Genomic DNA, 9002 nt, shown 5'->3' with positions numbered 1-9002 from the left:
ATGCCCAAGAGTATAGTTGCTGGGTTGTTTGGTAAGCACAGGTTTGGTAAGAAACTGCTACACTCTTTTTCCAAATGAGTGCACCACTTTACATTCCTACCAGTAATGTATGAGTGATCCAGTTTCTCTGCATCCTCATAACATTTGGTGTTATCACTGTTCTTTTTAAGCCATTTTGATAATTGTATAGTGGTATCCTATAGTTCTTTTTAAATGTTTATTCTCAGTACAAAAGCTCATTTGTGTCCTAATATAAAGCTTATTATGAAAAATGTAGAAAAGAAATTATAAAATCATAAAAAGGAAAATAAAAATCACCCATAATCTCTCCACTCAGATATAAACTACAGTTAATATTTGTATATATCCTCCTAGGTTTTTTCCTTCATAAATATCAATCTATATAGTTATCTGTATTTTACAAGATGGGAAACATGTTATAGATATAATTTGCATCTTACTCTTTTTCATAATGTTATATGAGAAATATTTTCCTGTATATCCTTTGACATTTTCTTTGAAACACATTTGTTTTTGTTTTTCTCATAATGACTGTATGATATTCCATCGTGGGCAGATACTTTTTAAACTATTTTGGGACATTTATGTTATTTTCATATTTTTGATATTATAAATATTTCATTGAATGTTATCCTTATACATGGAATTTTATGACATTTATAGTTATTTATTTATAATAGGTGCCTAGAACTGGGATACTAAGACAAAGCATATATAAACACTTTTAAAACTTTTGGTACATATATATATATACACGTATCCAAAGTGCTTTCCAGAAAAAATAATTTCAGACTCACCAAAGTGCCTATCTCACTAGAACCTCAACAACACTGAAAATTATGTTTTTATTTTTGCCAAGTTGATATAGGAACATAATTATCTCATTGTTTTAAGTTGCATCCCTTTGATAATGCATTTGAAATATGTTCATAAATTTTATTTTTTAACTGTATTTCTTTGTTAATTAATTGTCAATATTTGTCCTTTGCCTACTTTTCTATTGTTATGTTCATATTTTTCTTATTATTTGAAAAATACCTTTATATATTATGGCTAATAATCATTTCTTTCTTGTATTTGTTGAAAATATTTTTCCCTGCCAGTTTCCTTTTATTTTTGGCTCTGGGTTTCTTTCAGTCATTTCTTCACTCTATAAACATATATTGGACATATTTTATTCTCCAAAGAATGTGCTAGTAATGGGATATTTTTCAAAAATTGAATATCAGATTCTGTGCCCTCAAGGAATTCAGAGCTTAGTGAAATCATACACATGTAAATAAATATTTGCCCTATGCCACTGTGATAAGGATGTAGGTGAGAAAAGACCTGGAACTCTGGTTTCTTAGAGGAGGTATTTGACAGTATTTGAATTGGATCTGGAAGGAGAAGGAGGAACTGGCCAGGTGCAAAAGTGGGAGAAGGCATCCCAGGCAGAGTGCAAGGGTGCGTAAGGCATGCAGTCACCAGGAAGGTACATGGTGTCGGCAGAATGGTTTGACAGGACAGAACTGCTGGAGCACAGATGGGAAGTGAGATGATGAAAACTCATCTTGTTTCTGAAAACACAGAAACTAAACAAATTGGGGCAATATGGTAAGTGATTCTACATCAAGGACATAGTCAGTGTTTTTCATCTGTGGTGTAACAACTAAAAGGGAGACTGTTACCCAAGAGCACCCCACTCTTGCACTTAGCCCCACACCCTCAGCCAAGGGGGACCAAGGCTGAGAAGCCCCCAAGAGATCATGCTAAAACTACACCAACATGGTAAAATCTGCTGCCTGGCCTTCTGCTTCTCTTACATGGTTAAGTATTTGGGACAGATGGAAAGATGAAATGGAATCTAGCATTGGGTTCCTTCTCTCCTCTTGTCTACTTTAACTGTGTACCCTATTTAACAGGCTGAAGGACCTGAGAGGTTGCTGGTCTTCATAGATGCAAAGAATGGCAGGCATGTCCTTTCCCTGGCGATGGCCAAGGACCTAATGAGCTGAGCTGCCTCAGTCCTCATTCTGTGGTGGGGCGTGCTGGGGATAGGTTGGACATCTGAGGTGAGTGGCGTTGTACAGCCTTCATCGCTTGCTTTTTCTCTCTTTCCTGCTTATACCCTGTGGCTTACATAGGTTACCTGGTACCGAGGAAGTCAGCACTCCATCTTCCCTCTGAAATGAATTCCTTTATAAATCAAACTGCAGCAGGCTTGCGATACACAATTGGCCAAATTGGTGTATGGCCAAACATCAGGTGTATATTCAAAGCATAAAATGTATATAGTATCTATCTCTGCTCACTGCTTCATACCTTTGTGCTCTGCACTGAGAGATGCATTGCTGACAGCAGAGAGCCAGGGGAGGAGAGGGGAGACTGGCAATGCCATGCTAACTTCATTGGAGTAACTCTCCACAGACCAAGTGTTACAATCCACATTCTGTCCCTAACAGATGTGTCCCATCCATCCATCCAACCTCTAGGACTCACCCAACTCACTGTCCCTGATTTGAAGTTCAGTTTTTTTTGAACTTTGGTATTTTAAAGTGTTCTTTTTCTGCTTTTTAGACATCTAGGTACCTTAACTATAAATCTCGGTGAGTTTTTTCCTACAGCAGGGGGTCACACATTGATGATGACTGGCTCATGAATGGTAGAGAGCAGAGCGGTATTTACCCACCTGGTGAATGATTCTGACATATTTTGTATGTACATCTCTTGGGAGCCTGGAACTCAGCTTCCTTATCAGTAAAATAGGGGCCCAGGAGACACTTTATGATCTTGAACTTCCTCCTTGTCCCCAGCTGTAACCATTCTAGGTACGTGTGAATCTCAATGAGGACTTTTGGCTGGGGTTTGCTGAGAATACAACACTACCTGATAAAAGCCCCACAGGAATGCCTACATGGGCTCCTTTACTTCAAACAAAAGGGCCTTGGTCATTTTGAGAATAGACACAGCGTGAAAAGCACAGCACAAACCCGGTGGCCCCAAGTGTTTCCCCTTTACCATGAATTATGTTTTCAGAGAGATTTCATTCTCAGGAACTTAATGTCAGGATTTCAGCTGCAAGATAGCAGAATAGAAAGACAGCTGCATAGAGATCTGGGATTTAAAAAATAATCTAGGGTGTTTTGCTTTGTTTTTTTAACTTGAGTTTCCCCCGAAACAACCTTCAGTGAAAAACACTCTGCTCCCCTGGAGTGCTGTTTTCACAGTGGAAATGATCGCTTAAGATTCTCCAGTGAAAATATGAAAGTAAATAGAACAACCCCAACACTTCTGAATTGAAAACAATAATGCAACACATTGGCATTTCAGAATTTTCTGAGAAAACAGTCTGGGCTGAAGAAAAAGAAAAATAGGATGAAAGTAATTATATAGTCAGAAAGAACTATATGCCAGGTACTTCCTACTAGTTATTTCAGTCTCTCCTCACAGCATTCTAGGAGGAAGGAATGATCCCCATTTCACAGAAGAAGAAACCAAGGTTCCTAGAGGTAGCTTGCTCAGCATCACACACTAGAAAGCTGAGGGGAACCTGAAACTAAGCCTCACTAATGCCACAGGCATTTTCCCCTACTCTCCATTATCTGACACCACCACCCAAAAAACTCTGATCTGAGGGAAACTATTTTATGTGTGCCTGGCTGGGAAGGCCCAGCTCCCCTCTCTAGGAGCTCTGAGTTCATGGCCAGATTGTCCTGCAGGATAGGGGGTTGGGAAGAGGAGACTCACTATGGTTACTGTATCCATTTTTATTTTTCTTTAGATTTCCTGATTTTCTTATCCTGATGGAGACAAACTATTTATTCTCTGTTTCTTTCAACAGAATTCTGAAAAGCCCAAGTAAGGTCCCATCATTTTCCTACCAGCTGCAGTATCTGAGTGATGTCAGGGAAAATTACCTATCAAAGCTAAGCCACCTTCATTTGCCCCCAGCTATTTTGGGACATATGATTTGTTAAATCTTAACTTCAATCCATACTTCTTAAAAGAGGACTTAACTGTGGCTATTCATAATCTTCTTTTCATCTTCAAAGCACTTTATAGTATTAACTAATTAAACCTCAGCAACACCCTTGATTAACTCCTTTTTATAGATGTGGGAAAAGGGGCATGGAAATAATAAAAAATGCCTTTGGCCATGATGCAATCACCCTTCCATAGTAGGATTCGAATTTGAAATTTCCTGCCTCTACCTTTCATAAGACCAGCAGACCAGTCTCCTATTTTGATACGTTGTACAATAATATGATTTGGCCGTCTCATTCCTTACATTCCTTTGATAATAGAGCTTTCTCAAAAGTGCCTACCATTTCTCCAGTGCTCTTTACTATTCATTCTGGATGGCATTATGCCATGACCTTATTCTCTTTTTAAATCAGAGGAGTTATTAGAAAAAGTGAGCAAAATGCCCAGTTCTTATGGTTCCACTCAGTTCTCTTCCATCTCCCCTTGGAGTCTATTCTTAGACATACTGCCCATTCAGGAATCCAAGGTAAGCCAGATTTATCTGGCAATGACCCCAAAGATTTCTTCTTTCCATATGTCCAGACAGAAATCTAAGCAGTAATTCAAAGACAGAAAGGGGTCAGCAATAACCATTTTCGCAGTCCCAGGCAGAAATGCATTGTCAATTTCATCTTCAACACAATTTCCCAATCTTTTGAATGTTGGAAGAATCACTTGAAATGTGAGATTTATGGGCTGCTGTTCCAGCTGGGTGAGATTCCTGCTGACAGGTATCAGACTGTTATTAGCATTCTGTGTTATAAATTATACGGGAAAAAAACCCATCTGTGAATATATACCAGCATTGTGCAAGGTTGGCAGGGCTGAGATGGGTATTTGAGTACCTAAGCCAAACAAACTTTTGGCACAGCCTAAATAACATTTAAGGACCCCCTTCTCTTAAGAATTTATTATTTTCCACTGGACTTTATAATTTTGGTATAGTTCACACAGGATTATCACTCTGACAATACAAACTGTACATCAAAACCCAGTCGTGAAATGTGGTGGTGCTTGGAGGTTGTGTGACTGAACCCCTCTTCCTCTGTCCCCACCCCGACCTAAATCAGAGTCAGCAGGCTCAGTGGAAGAGCATTGGATTTGACATAGAAAAGCTGGATTTGATTTTTGGCTCTGCTCCTTACTAGTTATATGATCCAGTAACCTTGCTGAGCTCTGGTTTCCTCCCTCTTAAATGGGATGGTAATAACAAAAATACCTACCTTACATAATTATTGGAAAAATAAAATTAAAATATTTTCTGAACTCTAAGGAATTCTTATCAGTTTTAGTTATTAATGATAATGGCCAGTATTTATGGAGGCCTTACCATATGGCAGACACTGTGTGAGGGATATTTTCACATACAATTATCTTATGTAGCCTCTCAACAACCCTATGAGGTAAGGACTATAATTACATCCCTCTTACAGATGAGGAAACTGAAACCTAAAATCACCTGTCTAGTAACTGGCATGACCAGGATGCAAACCCAGTCTGGCTAGACCTCTGCCCTTGACCACCACACAATATTGTCTCATGTCCAATTGCCTGCTGGTCATTTCTCCTCAGAGGTCCTGAAGTTCTATCAAATGTAACCAGTCTCAAAATTCACTATCTCCTCACAAATTAGTCTTTCCATTAACTTTCTATTAGTCAAATTTATCTTTTTTGTCTCCTTGGCTTGAAATCTCTGGGTCATCCATGTCTCTCCCTTTCTAGTGAGGAGTCACTATGGCCCTTCAATTCCATCCTCAAGACAGCTCTCTACTCTTCCCTTGTACTTACTTCTGTCACTACCATGGAGGAGGCCTCCATCCTGGGTTGTATAATAGGCTCCTACCTTGTTTTTCTAACTTGAGTCCATCTGGCACACCACCTGTTAATTGATCCTAAAATATGATTTCCAACAGTTACTTCCTCGGTCAAAATCTTTCAGCTGCCTGCAGGAGAAAGTCCATGCTCTTGAGCCTCACCTTCCTTGCCCCTCACAGCCTGGTCCCACAGCCCCTTCCAGCCCTGTGCTTTCTTGCCTTTGGGCTTTCATTCGTGATGTTTCTCTTTTTCTTTATGTCCTTCCTCTTCCCCTTCTCTACCTACTGAATGACAACTCTCCAAGATCCAAGTCAAAGCCTTCCTTGACCTCCCACTCCCAAATAATATTTCTCTTCTCCCAAATCATAGAACTGTCCCACTCACTGGTCTCTGTTTATCACCACACATGTTTAGTTAATTTTTCACAAATAGTGTGTACATCTTACAGCACCTTATTGGTGGGAGGGGGTGGATAGAAAACATGTTTTATATTTATCTGCCTCTTACACAGTGCCAAGTGAGCCCCGACTGCAAGCCAAGCACTGAGCTGCACACTGAAAACGCTGACGGGAACAAGGTACACTAGGGAGCTCACAAACCACCACAGCTGGGTATGAAACAAGCCAGAGTAAAGACAAGGCTCAAGGATTCTGGGAGCACAGAGAACAGCACTAATAACTAAATGGAGAAACCAGGGGGGGGCCTCACAAAGTGACCCATGCGCTGACTCTTGAACGATGAGTTGAGAATAGAAGGTAAAGATGGGCTTCTGAGGAACAGAGAACACCATGTTCAAAGGCCCAGAGGCATGTGCTGATGTGTAAGGCCAGGTGAGGTGAGAAACATGTGTGGGGATGGACACAAAGGGAGGAGGCTGGGAAAGTAGGTGGCATCCGGATTAGTTTATCATGCAAAGAAGAGACTTGATCCTACAAGATAGGTAGGAAGCCAGGGAGGTTTGTAAGCAAGGAGGTGATATGGTCTGATTTGTATTTTAGAAAATTAACTCCGAAAGCAGCACAAAAATGAATTGCAGTTGGAAACACCTGAAGGAGAGATGCCAAGTGGTTCTGAGGGCCGGAGCAGAGGCCAGGTAGAGCAACCTGTTAAAGAGAGTGAATAACTGGACACGGTGGAGATTTGGATGTGGTGGGTGAGGGACAGAGTGAGGAACTGGGAATGTTGCTCGAGGTTTTTGCCTTGATGGACTAAAGTAGTGAACACAGGGGTGGGAAAAAAAGTAAGTTCTTTGGACTAAATGCCGCTGCTCTGGTCATCTTGTTGTTGGGTGGAGTAGGTAAGAGATTGGTGGCAAATGTTTTAAGTTAAGGGCATTTGCAGGGCGTTGATAAGGAGAGGTTGAGTAACAGTGACATATTTCTAGAGCCTATCTCAGTGCCTGGCACCTACTGAGAATTCAACAAATGTTTGCAGAGAAATGAAATGAGGATCACACAGAATGAATGGACTAAATTCCTAGATAAGAAACATGCCTTTATTTTCAGTTTTGAAAAATACAACACATACTGGTGCTACTAGTGATGTGAGATTGCATAAAAAACACAGAGTGGGGGCCTTAGGTAGGTCAGTGTGGGGCCTGGTTGGTAACAACACTCTGCTTTCTTTGGCAGACATCCCGGGAAGGACCATGCCAACAGGGTAATCCAGGACTGCAGTTCTCAGATGTGACATTGATGGGCAACTGATGAACACTGAGCATGGCCTATGAGGTTTCCCTGAAAGACACTGAAAATACAAATTTCAAGACCAATAAATGTAGACATCACACAAATATTTGAAATGAGACATGGATATTTAGTTTATTTGGTTCTTTACCTAAGAAATACAAAATATGTCCTGACAAATTATAACCTGCTCCATGTGTATAACCCTTTTCTGATCTCTTATAAATAACATTCTCAATTAACCCCAGGAAATTGGGGGTGTGGTAGAGGAAAGGATGGAGGGATGGATAAAAGAAGTGGAAGAGAGAAAAACAAAAGCCCAAAAACAGAGACTTGAGAAATGGCCTGATCCACCTCAAAGATCCAGGTCTCTCAGCTTAAGTCAGCAGATATGAGTGATGTCCTGGGACATGGAATTTTAAATATTAGTGGACATGTTTTGGTAGTACAGCACAAAGCCATTAATTTCTTTGGCATTTTCTGTATTTCATTGCTGCTAAGCATTCCCAGTATGTTCAGTTAGTAGCATATTTGCAAGACAAGAATATTTTATGCCTGCAGAGCTTTAGTTAAAAACACAGTATAGGGCAATATTTATAAAGGTATTGACTACCTTCACACAGGTCCAACAAATGCTATTTAAAAGATGAGAATGCATTTTTCTCCCTTTAATTGCTTTCTCTGCAACTGGATTCTAATCACTCTAGCAATATGCTCAAGGGCACATGTCAACCCATGTTGAAAATGGCATTAAATGTGTTTATATGCATTTACCTCCAGTGATAATGCAGAAAGGAAGAAATATCACATTCTTGAAGTAAGTGGGCACTCAAGAAATTTTATGAATTGATTACAAGCTTGGAATGCAGTTTATCTGGAAACACCCATTTTGCTTCAGAATATAATAAGGCTTCTCCTCCCCCATTGTTCTCTTAAAGTCAGAATTATAGGCTACATATAGATTATCGTCTGGCTGAATTCCCCTCTTCTATAGCTGAAAAATCTGATAAGGGATGCATAGTTAGTACTTGCTTTGTTGCAAATGACAGGAAATCTAATATGAACTGACGTAAGCAAAAATGAGATTTATTGGCTTCTATAAATGAAACATCCACGGGATAAGCATGGTTTCAGATGTGGCTGGATTCAGATCTCAAGTAATGGTCCACTTTATATGGCTGTCTGCCACTATTGCAAACTGCAGAAAATGCCAACGGCAGCCCCAAGTTCTGGCAAAACAGAAATACGTGCCTCAATCCCAAAAGTCTTATGGCGTTTTGTTGGCTCTACAAGGTCATGTGCCCCTCCATGTAGCCAGAACATGCCAGTGGCTTAACCTAGGTCACATGCCTGACCGGGAGTGCCACCAGGGAAACAGCCATCACTCTTCGTACACAGGCTGTATAAAGAGGAGGGGTAGCTGCTTCATTGCAGAAATGAGGTATGATTTCCTAAGAGAAGAGTGGGTCCTGGGTG

At 40.2% G+C, this 9002-nt stretch overlaps 1 long non-coding RNA gene across 1 annotated transcript; it reads left to right on the top strand.

The window, feature by feature from the left end:
- The first annotated feature begins 1931 nt into the window (after positions 1-1931).
- LOC118970045 (uncharacterized) lies at positions 1932-7624 on the top strand. The gene is made up of 4 exons (XR_005057844.2): positions 1932-2075; positions 6353-6418; positions 6840-6934; positions 7473-7624. It is a non-coding gene; the product is annotated as an uncharacterized lncRNA (long non-coding RNA).
- Positions 7625-9002: the final 1378 nt, after the last annotated feature.

The sequence above is a fragment of the Manis javanica genome, chromosome 4, assembly GCF_040802235.1.
Source record: "Manis javanica isolate MJ-LG chromosome 4, MJ_LKY, whole genome shotgun sequence".
Taxonomy (NCBI): domain Eukaryota; kingdom Metazoa; phylum Chordata; class Mammalia; order Pholidota; family Manidae; genus Manis; species Manis javanica.
This window is presented reverse-complemented; position numbering and strand designations above follow the sequence as displayed.